The sequence below is a fragment of the Macaca thibetana genome, chromosome 15 (assembly GCF_024542745.1).
Source record: "Macaca thibetana thibetana isolate TM-01 chromosome 15, ASM2454274v1, whole genome shotgun sequence".
Lineage (NCBI taxonomy): Eukaryota > Metazoa > Chordata > Mammalia > Primates > Cercopithecidae > Macaca > Macaca thibetana.
The window spans coordinates 107705154-107721424 of record NC_065592.1 but is presented as its reverse complement, the minus strand read 5'-3'; the positions used below and the strand labels follow the sequence as shown (position 1 = coordinate 107721424).

At 44.8% G+C, this 16271-nt stretch overlaps 1 protein-coding gene across 1 annotated transcript in view; it reads right to left on the bottom strand.

The window, feature by feature from the left end:
* The window catches only part of FAM240B (family with sequence similarity 240 member B), a 34042-nt gene extending 30670 nt beyond the window's left edge, over positions 1-3372 (bottom strand). The window contains exon 1 of the mRNA XM_050761823.1: positions 3163-3372. The gene's annotated coding sequence lies outside the window, so the exon portion shown is untranslated. The remainder of the gene's footprint in view (positions 1-3162) is intronic.
* Between the last annotated feature and the right edge of the window lie 12899 nt (positions 3373-16271).

Here is a 16271-nt window from a genome sequence, read left to right as displayed (position 1 = left end):
CCCCCAGTCCCCAGCAATCACTAATCTGCCTTCTGTCTATGGATTTACCTGTTCTGGATATTTCATATACGTGGAATCATAAAATATGTGACCTTTAGTTTCTGGCTTATTTTGCTTAGCAGAATATTTTCAAGGTTCATTCATGTTGTGGCATATATGGGAGCATCATTCTTTTGGTAATTAAAAATATAAAGCGACTGTGATCTGTTAAAATAAGTTTAGCCTAAAGCTATCTCCTTACTTATTTCAGATTGGACCTAAATATTTCTTCGTATACAGTGAACTGTTTACTAACCGGATGTGTGAACAGACTGTGAACTACTCTTGTACCAATCGCTGTGTTTCGGCAAATCACAGGCAGCCAACTGTTCAAACCATGTTCAAATAAGGCAAACACCAAGCTGTAACCCATCCAGCTGTTTCTGTACTTCACTTCCTGTTTCTGTCCATAAATCCTCTTTGACCACGCACAGCACCACAGCTGCTCTGAACCTATTCTGGTTCAGAGGGGCGTGTAGGGAGTGGTGGGGGAGCTGCGCGATCTGTGAATCAGTCTTTGCTCAGTTAAACTATATTAAATTTAATTTGCCTAAAGTTTTTTCTTTTAACAGGTTCATACAAGTGAGTGGCCCTGAAGCTTAGTGTCAGTAGTTCCTCACTAAACGGTTTCTGGTGCAATTATTTCTGTAGGACCAACTCCCCAAAGTGGAATTGCTGCGTCAATGCGCGTGGCCCCTCACATTTTGGGCAATGACATCAGATGGCCCACCAGAAAGGCCAGAGCCCGTTATTCTTTCACTCTTTTGTAATTAAGGAAACTATTTTTCAGAGGGTAACTTGGCAATATGTACCAATATTTTACATAGCAAGTTAACACTGGAGTCTTATCTCTGGCAATTGATTATTTTAATTATTTTACATAGTAATTAAATTTTTTTACATAATAATTAAAATTATTTATTTTAATTATTTTACATAGCAAGTTAACATTGGAGTCTCATCTCCAGCAATTAATCCTACAGAACTGATCAATAAGTGGATATGGATATAGGTCTAAGTGTGGTCAGAACAGCATTGTTCATTACAGCAAAGAATTGGAAACCAATCAATGTCTAACGACAGGACATTGGTGAAAGGAATTATGCAGACTTGTGTTGATATACAATTATACAATGTGTTGATATAGAAAGATCAGACATGTCAAGTGGGCCTGTAGCTAAGGGGTATTTTTTTTTTTATTTATTTTTATTTTTTGAGACGGAGTCTTGCTCTGTCGCCCAGGCAGACAGACGGGTTTTCACCATGTTAGCCAGGATCGTCTCCATCTCCTGACCTCGTGATCCGCCTGCCAAAGTGCTGGGATTACAGGCTTGAACCACTGCGACTGGCCGCTAAGGGGTATGTTGAAGGCCATAAAACATTTCAAAGCCTAATGCTTGTAGCTCCACAACTCCCAGCTGCCTCTGAGTCTCACTGACAGTGACTTTCTCCTTTCCCTACCAGATGAGACCTAGGAAGATGGTGACAGAAAACAGATTTGATAGTATTAACTTGAGGGTTCTATTTGGCGCTCAGACGCTCCCAGTGGTTTGGCCCAGCTCTAGGGCTGGAAAGACACAGGATCAGCCCCTTCTGTGAGTAAGAACCATTCGGCTTCTTATTCCTATTACCTTACTTATTCCCATCACCCTTACACAGACTTTAGGGCAACAACATGATAGAATTATTACATTAGGACCGGAAGAGGCTTAGAGATTACCAAATAAAACTTCTTATTTTGGGGGGATTTTGAATGTTCACAACATAAAGAAGTGATAAATATTGAAGGTGATAGATATGCTAATTGCCCTGATTTGATCATTACACATTGTATACATGTGTAATATCACTCTACATCCCATAAATATGTGCAATTATTACTTCTCAACTAAAAATAAAAGAAAACAAGTCGTGGAATATTCATGTGTATATGAGTTGTATGAACTTGCCTTGGTGAAATGAACATATTTTATATGCACATCAATATGAATGATATATATACATCATATATGTATATATGAAATGTGTATATGTGTATAAAAATTGAAAGTTAATGTTTCTATTCCAAGTTTGTTAATGATGATTATCTCAAAAGTATGGGCAAATAGGAGAATTTTAATCTTTTCTTTGTAAAAAAGTGTATTGCTTTTTCTTTTGTTAGGCATATATTGCTTTTGTGATTGGAAAAAAATAAAGAGAAAGAGGGAAAAAAGTCCATAGCTTTGACCCTAGAAAGAAATAAATGAAAAATGCTACCACATTAGGCTGTGAACATATGAGTTAATAAAAGATTTTTAGAGAGATGATAGTGTACAATTTTCAGTTATATTTCATATCCCTGAAGGCATGTAAGAAAAAATAGGGGCAAATGAGATATTCCCGGATGTCTGGACCCCATCAACCCAAGGACTGGCTGGATGTCAGTGACGCTGGGGTAAGGAAGGTTGTCAGGGTTGGACGAATGCGTGGTTCCCGGGGCCATGAAGCCACTAGAAGGCAGCGTTGGTCTGCTACATTCTGGGGCACAAATAGCCTGGTGTTTGTAGAGGTGGAGAACTAACGTCCACCAAATGAAGTAACAGCCTATTCAAATGGACTCAGCAGCTTGTGGGAGGAAGATCAAGCTGAGCAAACCCATTCAGTGACCCTGCCAAAGGTTGTCCCAACTTCAGCCCGCTGCTGCTATCGCCCCCAGCTTCCAAGCTAGGTGAGAGCTGCGTGCTTGTTGTGAAAATTCATTTTCAATGCAAATCCCAACCATTCCTTTCTAACTACGGCTACTGCTAGTCAATTCTGACATAGACATAAGGAAGCCGCCTGTCCATGGGACACGTGGCCAGCTACCAGAGTCTGAGACTGTGCAAAAGAGTAACAAGACCGCTCGAGGAGACACAACTGCAGAAAAAATCTGGCATTTACAAAGCATGATTTCTGGAATCGTAAAGAAATTAGTATACAATCGAAAAAAGGAGCGTGGTAACTGAGGAGGTCCAAAGAGCTGTTCTGGAGGATGAAACCAAGTCATGATAGGAAGGAAAGCGTGAGCGAAAATTTATATCCTGTGATACCATGTGAATAGTGGGAGAGTCAGAAGGTGAAGAAGCCGGGCGCGGTGGCTCACGCCTGTAATCCCAGCACTTTGGGAGGCCGAGGCGGGCGGATCACGAGGTCAGGAGATCGAGACCATCCTGGCTAACCCGGTGAAACCCTGTCTCTACTAAAAAATACAGAAAATTAGCCGGGCGAGGTGGCGGGCGCCTGTGGTCCCAGCTACTCGGGAGGCTGAGGCAGGAGAATGGCGTAAACCCGGGAGGCGGAGCTTGCAGTGAGCTGAGATCCGGCCACTGCACTCCAGCCTGGGCGGCAGAGGGAGACTCCGTCTCAAAAAAAAAAAAAAAAAAAAAAAAGGTGAGGAAGGAACAGATGGAAGAAAAATGATTGTTCAGCATATATTAGGAGCAACATTTTCTTTTATATTTTTCTTGAGGCGGAGTCTCGCTCTGTCGCCCAGGCGGAAGTGCAATGGTGCGATCTCCGCTCACTGCAAGCTCCACCTCCCGGGTTCACGCCATTCTCCTGCCGCAGCCTCCCGAGTAGCTGGGACTACAGGCGCCCACAACCGCGCCCGGATAATTTTTTTGTATTTTCAGTAGAGATGGGGTTTCATCGTGGATGGTCTCAATCTCCTGACCTCGTGATCCGCCCGCCTTGGCCTCCCAAAATGCTGGGATTACAGGCGTGAGCCACCGTGCCCGGCCAGGAGCAACTTTTTCTAACCTAAGAAAATTTTGATTTAGATTGAATAAAACCACTGATCCCCAGGGCAGAATTAATGAAAAACAAAACCAAAGGAACTCCCCTGGAAATATCCTGGTGAAATTTCTGAATCATAAGGACGAAGGAAAAAAATGGCTAAGATTCAGAAGAGAAAGAACAGGTTACTTAGAAGATAAAAGAAATCAGGCTAGACTTTTAGCTCACTGAGGGAAATGAACCAGGATCCAGAATTCCTATGCCTGTCAAGGCAAAAGATGCACACTCCTGGACATGTAGATCCTCAGAGTGTGCATATCCATTGACCTACCTGAAGAAAATCGTAAATGAAATCTTGTAAATAAATGGCTTTTAAATCAGGAAAGTGTTCTCAAGCAGGACAAGATGAAGAGGATGAGAAGTGATGGTTGAGAAATGGATCTTGTAAGATGGCTAATAATGATGACAAATAGGGATTATTAATCAGAGGTGACATACTCTAAGGGAAAATTGAATAGAAGCAGGGAAATGAAAACCATAAATTACCTGGATTTGAAAGAAGAGTGTTTGTGGGAGGGAGAGATGCTGAAGAAAAGAAGGTGGTCTCAGGTCTGGTCTTGGAGAAGAGGGGAGGTGGTCCAGTCTTAACTGGAATTGCTGCCTGGTGGAGTGGATATCGGGGATGAAGTATTTAGGATTTCTTTTTTTTTTTTTTTTTTTTTTTGAGACGGAGTCTCGCTGTGTCACCCAGGCTGGAGTGCAGTGGCGCGATCTCGGCTCACTGCAAGCTCCGCCTCCCGGGTTTACGCCATTCTCCTGCCTCAGCCTCCGAGTAGCTGGGACTACAGGCGCCCGCCACCACGCCCGGCTAGTTTTTTGTATTTTTAGTAGAGACGGGGTTTCACCATGTTAGCCAGGATGGTCTCGATCTCCTGACTTCGTGATCCACCCGCCTCGGCCTCCCAAAGTACTGGGATTACAGGCTTGAGCCACCGCGCCCGGCCTTAGGATTTCATTTTTATTAAACAAACGTTTTCTCTGTAGACCTGCATTGTGCTGGGCACTGTGCTGGGTTCTGGGGATGCAGAATCTCTGTCCCCAACATTAACATGGGGAGTTATGAAATTGTGTTCTTTAGTTAAAATTTATTTATTTTTAGACCAGATGCGGTGCCTCATGCCTGTAATCCCAGCACTTTGGGAGGCCAAGGGGAGGCGGATCACTTGAGGTGAGGAGTTCAAGACCAGCCTGGTCAATATGGTGAAACCCTGACTCTACTAAAAATACAAAAATTAGCCGGGCGTGGTGGCCAGTACCTGTAATCCAAGCCTGTAATCTCCTGCCTCGGGAGGCTGAGGCAGGAGAATCGCTTAAACTCAGGAGGAAGAAGTTGCAGTGAGCCGATACCATGCCACTGTGCTCCAGCCTGGGTGACAGAGTGAGACTTTGTCTCAAAAATAACTAACTAAATAAATAATATTTATTTTTAGAGACAGAGTCTCACTCTGTTGCCCAGACTGGTGTGCAGTGGCACAATCAGAGCTCACTGCAGCCTCAACCTACTTGGCTCAAATGATTCTTTCACCTCAGCCTCCCAAGTAGCTAGGACTACAGGGGCATACCACCACGGCAGGCTAATTTTTTTAAACTAGTTTTTTTTGTAGAGATGAGGTCTTGATACATTGCCCAGCCTGGTCTCTGACTCCTAGCCTCAAGCAATCCTCCCCGCTCAGCCTCCCAAAGTGCTGGAATTACAGGTGTGAGCCACCACACCCCACCTGGCTGACACCATGTTCTTGTTTGTTTAGTAACTAGCTTGGGCTAATCTCTGGCGTCTTTCTTTTTTATGGTGTGTGACTGCTAATGCCTAGGCTCAGTTTTTAATTTTCATTCTTGCTTTTATTTTTAAGCCTGGCTTTCTAGGGGTTGCCCTTCTGTCTGCTTAGCTTAGTGGGCAACCAACGATAGGTCACGGTTTGTGCTCAAACATCTTGAGCCAGTAAGTCTTCCGCTGTTTGTTGATGGAACGTTGTGTGGTTGAAGAATGCATTCAAAATTTAAGCAGTCCACAAATGTTCTCTGGATTTTGATTTTTGCCACATTCCTCACGTCTCTTTTGGGTATCCACATGGCCTCAGCGTGAGCCATGGATAAGTGCACAGCTAGTATTCTTTCTGGTTTCCTGCTCAGGGAGCCAGCTATGTACATGCCTCCAGACCGTCATAGACTGTCTGAGCTCGCCAAAGTCCCCTGTGGCTGGCGCGTTCCTGGATCTCACTGTTAATTTCTTCCTAGTCTGCCATTCTTCTGTTTTGAATTTTCTGAGCTCCACTTGAAATCAAAGGAGTGCCCTCTGGCAGCAAAGTTGCCAGTTTCCACCAAACGCTCTGCCCGGGTAGAGCTGAAGATCACAGACTCCCACTGTTCTCTCCTTCAATTTAGTGGTTTTTCTTGAATAAATGCTTCTCAATTTGATCGATGTTGTTGGCTGATTTTCAGGCTCCTCAAATGATACTTTTTTGACAATTTTGTCAAATTTCATTATTGTTTTTTGGGGAGAGGATTTGATGAGCTCCTGACTCCACTGTTTGGGCAGTCCCCACTTTACTATTTTTTTTTTAAAGACACCCAAGGTGATTCCAGTGTGTAGCCTTGACAGAGAACAACCATATTTTAAAGAGAGAGCAACTGCAATCACTTGGCCATCCACGGTGGGCAGCTCTGAGAAAGAACAGTTCACATTCAGGACCCGTCTGCCCCTGGGAAGGTCAAATAACCTTACCTTAAGTTAGTCCTGATAATATTTCTATGAATAGAAATATCCTTATTAAACTTATCCCTGAAGAAATGACTCATGTTCCTAAGTAGAAATTGTAATTATTTGTCAAGCCTTTACTGAACACTTCCTATAAGATGGGTACTGAGCTCAGCAATGCACAGGCATTATTTAATGTCACCCTCACAATGACCCTATCTGCGTGCCACCATTTCCATTTCTTTCCTCTTCATAGTTGAGAATATTGATGCTTACCTCACAGAGCCTCATTCCTTAGATCTGACCCCAATGCCGTTAACACAGCTGCTTGACTGTAGATGAAACAAGGACTCAGTCCTGGCTACACAGAATACTTGGGGAGCTTTTAAAATTCACATTCCTGTTTCCCATCCCCAGACAAATTGAATGAACATCTCTAGGAGAAAGGGGTCCAGGAAAAGAAAGATTTTAAAAGCTTCCCTGATGTTTCTAAAGGGCATCCCCTGATGAGACCCACTGCCCAGTAACAATTTGGGCTAAACTAAGCAATGCAAAAAAGTCATAATTTCAATTAACTAAACCTCTACACACAAGGTCCTGAGTGAGAAGGAAGCTAGTGGCTGGGTGTATGTAAGTCATGACTCATGGTAAGAACTGGGGAAGGATGGTCACCACACACTCAGAAACACACTCCACCATCCTCACCATCCCTTCAGTGGGGTCATTGGGCTGACGGGCACAGAAGCAAGATGGCCCTTTAAAAAAAATTATGGAATACTGTGCAGCCATAAAAAACGATGAGTTCATGTCCTTTGCAGGAACATGGATGAAGCTGGAAACCGTCATTCTCAGCAAACTATCACAAGAATAGAAAACCAAACACCTCATGTTCTCACTCATAAGTGGGAGTTGAATAATGAGAACACATGGACACAGGGAGGGGAACATCACACAGTAGGGGCTGTCAGGGGGTGGGGACTAGGGGAGGGATAGCATTAGGAGAAATACCTAATGTAGATGACGGGTTGATGGGTGCAGCAAACCACCATGGCATGTGTATACCTATGTAACAAACCTGCATGTTCTGTACATGTATCCCAGAACTTAAAGTATAATAAAAAAGAATTTAAAAATTTTTTTGACTGGGTGTGGTGGCTCACGCCTGTAATCCCAGCACTTTGGGAGGCCGAGGCAGGAGGATCACAAGGTCAGGAGATGAAGACCATCCTGGCTAACAGGATGAAACCCTGTCTCTACTAAAAATACAAAAAAATTATCCAGGCGTGGTGGCAGGCGCCTGTAGTCCCAGCTACTCAGGAGGCTGAGGCAGGAGGATGACACGAACCCGGGAAACGGAGTTTGCAGTGAGCCGAGATCGTGGGGCTGCACTCCAGCCTGGGCGATAGAGTGAGACTCCGTCTCAAAAAAAAAAATTAAAGTATTATTATTTTTAAATTTTTCCATAAGTTATTGGGATACTGGTGGTATCTGGTCACATGAGTAAGTTATTTAGTGATGATTTGTGAGATTTTGCTGCACATATCACCTGAGCAGTATACACTGCACCCTATTTGTAATCTTTTATCCCTCGACCCCCTCCTACTCTTCCCCTCGAGTCCCCAGAGTCCATTGTATCATTCTTATGCCTTTGAGAAGCGCGATAGCGCTTGATAGGCACTTGAAACTGCTTGTGAAAGATTGTGCTGATTTATACCCTCTGCACCCAGCCAGCGAAGCAGAGGCAGATTGCTTTGAGACGGGCCCTGCCGCCCTGGGGTCTGGAGCAGCTGTTAGCAGGGTTGCTGACTTCAGGTCTTTTGGGGCCCATCGATCCCAGCCCTGGATCTTGCTGAGGGGTGGAAGCCTTGGGGTTTGTTCACACATTTCTTAGTGCAAAACCTTGATCTCTGCTATGCCGGAACTCTGACTGCTTCTTGCTGTGGGGGAAAAACGGGCTACAGAGAATGCCTTCTCTGCTGTGCGGAGCTTTGTTGTGCTCCGACTTTACTGTATTTGAGGGCAATACAGCTTCAGGAGCTAGGGAATCAGAGGTTCAGCCGGCTGCAACCCCATGGACCATCCCAGTAGGAGAAGCTTTGGGTAATGTCTGGAAGAGCAGGGGAGGGAGTGTTTTCCAACATGCTCTATTTAAAGATCCCGCCTTCTCTCCCCAGGGCCAGCACTGCTGGTCCTACCCAGGACGAAAGGGCGGTGGGCAGGAACGCTCCTGCTGACCAGCCGCCTGGTGGAAAGGCCTCATCCCAGCCAGGGAGCTGCCTGGCAGTTCTCAGCTCTTACCGAAGCCGGCATAGGGAAGTCCCAATCTTGCTTCTCATGCTGTGCATCTGGTGCTCCTCTCTGGCTGGCTTACTCAGCACTGTGAGGGGTCTGGCTTCTCCAGCGCTGCCTCACAGAGGGAAGGAATTAATGAACGTCTATCACGGGTGCATTGGCCAAGGCTGATCCTCGTGTTTTGAATCCTCATGAATTCTACGCTGGCTCTTCACATTTGGGGTTTGTGCCTGACGTGTGACTCCTTTCCCCTAGCTTCACGAAAGACGGTACCAAATGATCCTCTGCGGTCACCCTGGCCTGAAGTGTCCAAGATACCCTGCACTGGACCATAGAAGCTGAATGTGTAGCCCGAGCTTCTCTCTAACCACAGCCCTGCGGGAGGACTCTATCCACGAAACCAGAGGGAAACCTGTGGGCTTCCCTGAGCAGCACCTTCTCTCTGGTTTACAGACAGGAAATGGAGGTAACGTGGGTGTGGAGGAAACAGCCGCTGTCTGTGGAGGCTTGGCCCTGCCTAGGAGGGGAGCGTGAGCTCCTGGTCCTTTTGACTTAACAGTGACTGACACACAAGCGCCTCCTCAGGTGTAGAATTTACACCAGAGGCCCGGCGCGGTGGCTCAGGCCTGTAATCCCAGCACTTTCGGAGGCCAAGGTGGGCGGATCACCAGGTCAGGAGATCGAGACCATCCTGGCTAACACGGTGAAACCCCATCTCTACTAAAAAATACAAAAAACTAGCCGGGCGAGGTGGCGGCGCCTGTAGTCCCAGCTGCTCGCGAGGCTGAGGCAGGAGAATGGCGGGAACCCGGGAGGCGGAGCTTGCGGTGAGCTGAGATCGGGCCACTGCACTCCAGCCTGGGCGACAGAGCGAGACTCCGTCTCAAAAAAAAAAAAAAAAAAAAAAAAGAGAGAAAGAATTTACACCAGCATTCTCAGGTTAGGGAGTGTCAGTAATAATCATGATGGTAATAACTTCAAAACTAAAACGAATGCATTCAGTAGTGAAGGCTCCACGTGGGCAAGGAATTTATTAACTACTTAGCAGGTGCTCTGTAAATGTGTGTTAAATGGGCAAATAATAAAATAATGGCCATGGCATGAGTTTGTCAGATAATGATAGACCTCCCTCTCTCATCTCCCCGACATACGGTGCTCATGGTCCTGGCTGGTGATGTGGGCTGGGCAGACTAGAAACTGCCCAAGGACACAGGGCCCGCTCCTGCTGGCACCTTCGAGGACCCAGTCAGTGATGCTGTGACCAAGAATAGCCATGCCCATCCCCTTGCTGCCTCCTGTCCATCAGCTCTAAATTGCCATGAGATCTTAGAGGCTACAATCTTATGGTCTTGGAGCCTGATAGTGTTAATAGTATTGCTCAGTTAAATCTCATTTGTTTATTTAGAGATTAAAAGATAAACTACCAGGGAAACCAGCTGGTCACAATGTGAGCCTTAATAAACCCTGTAGGAAGAATTTTAAAGCTTACAGTCAGAGACCTCCCTTCCTCCCTCCCTCCCTTCCTCCCTTCCTTCCTTCCTTCGTTACTTCCTTACTTCCTTCTTTCTTCCCATCCTCCCTCCCTTCCTCCCTTCCTCCCTTCCTTCCTTACTTCCTTCTTTCTTCCCATCCTCCCTCCCTTCCTTCTTTACTTCCTTCTGTGTGATTTCAACTCCAAAAATTGTGGTTTAACAAAATGTTTAATGCAAGTGTTTTTTTTTTTGTTTTGTTTTATTTTTTTGAGACGGAGTCTCGCTCTGTCGCCCAGGCTGGAGTGCAGTGGCACGATCTCGGCTCACTGCAAGCTCCGCCTCCCGGGTTCATGCCATTCTCCTGCCTCAGCCTCCCGAGTAGCTGGGACTACAGGCGCCCGCCACCTCGCCCGGATAACTTTTTGTATTTTTAGTAGAGATGGGGTTTCACCATGTTGGCCAGGATGGTCTTGATCTCTTGACATTGTGATCTGCCCGCCTCGGCCTCCCAAAGTGCTGAGATTACAGGCATGAACCACTGAGCCCGGCCTAATGCAAGTGTTTTAAAGGGGTAGTTTCATCAGGAAAAAGAGCATTGCTGGGGACTGTGACGTGTAACAGATGCCAAGAAAGTATCTCTTATTTGAAAGTGTGTTACAACCAAACAGGAATCTGCTATTATGATTGTTTTGCCGGGTTTTTTTTGTTTTGTTTTGTTTTGTTTGTTTTGTTTTGGTTTGGTTTTTTTGAGAGAGTCTCGCTCTGTCACCCAGGCTGGAGTGCAGTGGCACGATCTTGGCTCACTGCAAGCTCTACCTCCCGGGTTCACGCCATTCTCCTGCCTCAACCTCTCGAGTAACTGGGACTACAGGCACCTGCCACCACGCCCGGCTAATTTTTGTATTTTTAGTAGAGACGGGGTTTCACTGTGTTAGTCAGGATGGTCTCGATCTCCTGACCTTGTGATCCGCCCGTCTCGGCCTCCCAAAGTGCTGGGATTACAGGCGTGAGCCACTGCGCTCGGCCGTTTTGCGTGTTTTTTAAAAAAATTACAATTTAATCACAATATTAGCCTGACCCACAGGAAAAAAACCCATTTGGGAACAAATAAAATGTTTCTCCCATGAAATAAAAACTCCTCTTTTTCCCCTAAATGCTTTTAGGCAATATTCTCTTCTTTATAGTTTATATCCATTTGAAAATAATGACAAAATATTGTCTATTCATTTTCTCATTTTTTTTTTTAAACCCATAAACCTTTCAGTTCCTGAGCTTGGACGAGACTGACTGTCTTTCATGCGACAACTTCCCAGGCTGCACTGGGACCCTCTGCACACAAGGGACAGTGTCCAGCCCCCAGGTCTCGGAAGAGGGCGACTTTCTAGCCCCAGCTCCCATTCATATCAGTGACCCAGATAGGGGGTTTCTGCTGGAGCTTTTGGGCCATAGTATTGCTGATTTTTCCTTCATCATCTTTGCCTTTCTTTTCTTGTTGGCTTTAAAAAAATTATTGAGCCTGAAAATGATTGAGGACCACAATATTTTAAGAATATGTAATACCACCACAAAAATCTAAATAAAATATCTCTTACAGTTTCCCAGTGGGTCTTCTATAATGGTAAATTCATCATAAACAGAAGCCTGGAAAATAAAAATTTTTATTATTTTTTTATGACTGAAGTTCACAACCTAAAATAAATATATTAGCAGCAGTTCACATAGACATAAAACTTATCTTCAAAAAATATTAAAACTAATGGATAAGCATACTCCACTCATCACTTGTCAGTTCTATTTAACATTGAAAGTGTTAGAAATATTTATCAATGAGATAGAAAAAAATTACACATTTTCTTTAGTTCAGAGGAACACTGATGAGTGTGTTGCAATCCAGTCTTACAATTGCACGTGGCCCCCACTAGCTGCATGATCTCTGTTCTTCAGCTGACATGGCAGCTCCGGGACATGTTACCACAGCCACTGCAGTATGAGATATATTTTTTTCCTTTCATCAGTGCATTTGAGGAAAGATTTCCAAGACAGTTGCATCCAAACATTTCTTGTATCTGAAGGTCTCTTTGCCCTACACTCTGGGGTCAAGGCATCAAGAAACAAGAGGGAAAAGGCCAGGAGCCCAGACACAAGCTGCTGTCTGCCTGTACTGTGGGATGCAGCTGAGCACCACCATCCACAGACCTGGGCCCAGGCCTGCTCTGCACCCAAACACCTTGTTTGTAATTTGTAATAGGATTATAGGATGTCAACATAATAAGGAAGGATTTTGTGAAGGTCATGATTTATTTCCTTTAATCTTTCTATTCCTAAAATAGAAGAAATTTAATAAAAGCCACCCAATAGTTTTTCCTCTCCAGGCAACCACTTTCTCCCCACACAAACACAGCCTTTGCTTGGCTTGCAATCTGTAGCTCAGGTTATTCCTAGTCACTGGATACTGGATGTCATCAGTTAGCTGGAGTTAACTGGAAGTAAGTGAGTGTCGGGAGCGAGGCAGGGACAGATGACACAGGAGCCCTGAGCTGTGTCAGCAGTCACAGGAGCTATGACTGCTCAGCTGTGTCTGAAAGCTTCTGGGCACTGCCGTCCCCACTGCTTACATCACCTTAGGCTCCTCTGGAGCTGAGGTTGTCTTGGTTTCAGAAATACAGACTCCTTAAAGAACAGTTCTGGTAGAAGGTGTGAGGGAGCCAGAGGAAAAGGTGGAACCCACAGTTATTGGGGTGTATGCAGGAAGCTGGAATATGAGGAAGGGTGGAGCAATCTGAAGGGAGTCATGGGAAGACAGGAACCTTTTGAAGTCTTTTTCATCTAAAATGCAGTCTTTGGCAATCAGGTGTTTCTCTTGTCTTGAAATCTGCAACTGAAGTGGATGTGCATTGGCTCTTACCTGCCTTGGTGGAAATCAGCAGTTTAAAAATAATACTTTGACCCATGTTCATAGCGGCACTATTCACCATAGCTGAAAGGTGGAAGCCAATCCAGTCTCCAACTCCATATGGGTGAATGGATAAACAAAATGTGGTGTCTACATACAGTGTATCCCTCAAGAGCTCACAGCTCTTAGTCATGTAGTGGGGGAAAAACCCATTAGAATGAATTTATAAGAATTAAACATTGGCGTTAAAAACCAAAGGAAAGTAAATTGCATTGTATGAAAGGAAAATGGAAATCTAATACAGAACATATCAAATTAGATATGTTATTTTTTCAGAAATTTTCACCAGAAGGTAGGAAACAGGGAACACATTGCAGAGAACCTGCCATTCAGATGACTGGGACTGCAGTTGATCTGCTGTGTTCCTAATTCGTGGTATGACCTTGTAAGTTTCTGCAGTGTTTTGGGGGCATTCTGGTTCCTCTCATCTAAAACCAGAGGTTTGAAGAGGAAGCAATCCAAGGTGCACAGTCTGCAGGAGCTTGGTGGCCCCATGTGATCCTCAAGCATCAAAGAGTTGGGAGTGAAACCAAAGGCGTGGAAATTCCAGATTGAATCTCCTCAGTCATACTGTCCAGGGGTCTGAAATACATGGAGGGATAATGAAAAAGACTTAGAATTTATTGTGATGCCTGTTAAAACCTGCAACACTGACCAGCCAAAGCCTCGTGATGTTAATCAATAATCAAAAGATCAGAATTTTTGGTGTCTAAAAATATTCTATCAAATTTGTGAATCAAGATTAGAGGAGAGGTAGAAAGTAGGCTCTTAGGAATCCTTAGGCATGATTTGAAGCTTTTAATGCGTTTTTTATTTAATTGCCAGATTTTTCTTCTTGAAATATTTCTTGGCTGGGTGCCATGGCTCACGCCTGTAATCCCAGCACTTTGGGAGGTTGAGGTGGGTGGGTCTGTTGGGCCCAGGAGTTCGAGACCAGCCTGAGCAACATGGTGAGACTCCAGCTCTACCAAAAAAAAAAAAAAAAGTATACAAAAATTAGTGAGGTACAATGGCATGCACCTGTAGTCCCAGCCGCTTGAGAAGCTGAAGTGGGAGGATCACCTGAGAAACTGGGAGGTTGAGGCTGCAGTGAGCTGTGGTCACACCACTGCATTCCAGCTTCCGCAACAGAGTGAGATCCTATCTCAAAAAAAGAGGAAATATTTATTCTATCCTATTTTTTTAAAAAAGGGATGTGGAACATCAGTACTGAGCTCTTGGGATACTATGTTGAGCTAAAAGATGGGATCTTTGCCCTCATGGAGTTTATGTTTTAGTGGGAAAGACAGACAGACAGATACACAAATTGAAGTAACATTTAGTGTGTCAAGTGATACGATGAGACCTTTTTGCAAGAGGGGGACTAGCATGTGGGTATGTGGGAGAGTGATGCTTAATCGTGGGAGGCCTTCTGGAGGAGTTGAAGTCTAAAACTAAGACATGAAAGTGAAGGACTAGGGCAGGAAGGAGGGTCCCTGCCTGGCAGTTTTCACTCTCCAAGGAGAGATGAGAACATGCAGCCCTGGAAGCTCTGAGGGAAGATGGGTGTGGTGAGCAGCTGAAATTGAGTCCAGTAGAGAAGCTGTCAAGGGAGCTGGCCCTCCCTAAAGGGTCCTGTTGGTCAGGTTAGAGCTGTGGGTCTTGCATCCTAGGCACGGAAAGGAGTGACTGACAGGTTGTCAGGCAATTGGCAGGGGCGCAGGTCTCCTGGAAAGGACAGTCAACTCTGTACTTGCCACAGGTCTGTTGTTACAAAGAATGGATTCATACACTCAAGATCTTTACAATGCAAAAGGGAAGCTATGCACAAACAGGTAATTTCAGGGCTGAGTTAGAAACAAAGTCATCTGGGATTGTGAAAGAGACAGATAAGGCTTCCCCTTGTGTGTGTGCATGAGCCACAGCTAGTATGCACAAGCCTTCTCCCTGCACCTGCTCTGTAGTGATGGTGGTGATGGCAGTGATGATGATGATGATGAATGTGATAATAAGGAGGAAGAAGAGGGAGTGAGAGAGGAGGAAGGCTTTATGAGCCTATTCTGGGGAAGTAACACCCAGTAGGAATTTCTCTAACTCGGTGGTTCTCAAAATGTGCTCCCTGGAACCACAGCATCTGTATCAGCCGGGCATTTATTGGAAATTTAAATTTCTGGGTCCCATCCTAAATGTACTGAATAAGACATTCTAGGGATGGGGCCCAGCAATCCATGTTTTCACAAGCGCTCTGGGTGATTTGATGCATGCTACACTTGAGGGACATTGCTCTGCTTGGTATTTATGTGTACCCTCCTAGTTGCCATTCTTTTAACCGACTGCTTAATATTTCATTCAACAGATACATCATATTTATTCTACTAGGTCCATATTAGCCAACATCTGAGTTATGTGCACCTATTGAAGTATACTTTTTTTTTTTGGAGACACAGTCTCGCTCTGTCACCAGGCTGGAGTGTAGTGGCGTGATATCGGCTCACTGCGACCTCCACTTCCCGGGTTCAAGCCATTCTCCTGCCTCAGCCTTCCGAGTAGCTGGGACTGTGGGTGTGTGCCACCATGCCCAGCTAATTTTTCTATTTTTAGTAGGGACGGAGTTTCACCATGTTGGCCAGGATGGTCTCAATCCCTTGACCTTGTGGTCTGCCCACCTTGGCCTCCCAAAGTGCTGGGATTACAGGCGTGAGTCACTGTGCCCCGCCTGAAGTTTACTTTATAAGCAGTGAAATGCACACATCTTATGTATACAGTTTGACGAGTCTGACAAACACATATACCCATGTAACCCACACTCTTGTTAATCCATTACCACAGAAAGACAACGAATGCCAGAAACACAAAATTACCATATGATTCTTGACAACAGTTTGCCTAATGTATACCCTGACTGCCAGTGTATAGGAGGGTTCATTTCTCATATCCATGCGAACTCTGGTTATCACTAAAGACTTTCATTTTTGTTAATATCATATTTGAAATAAATAATATCTTGTTGATACTTTGATTGACATTT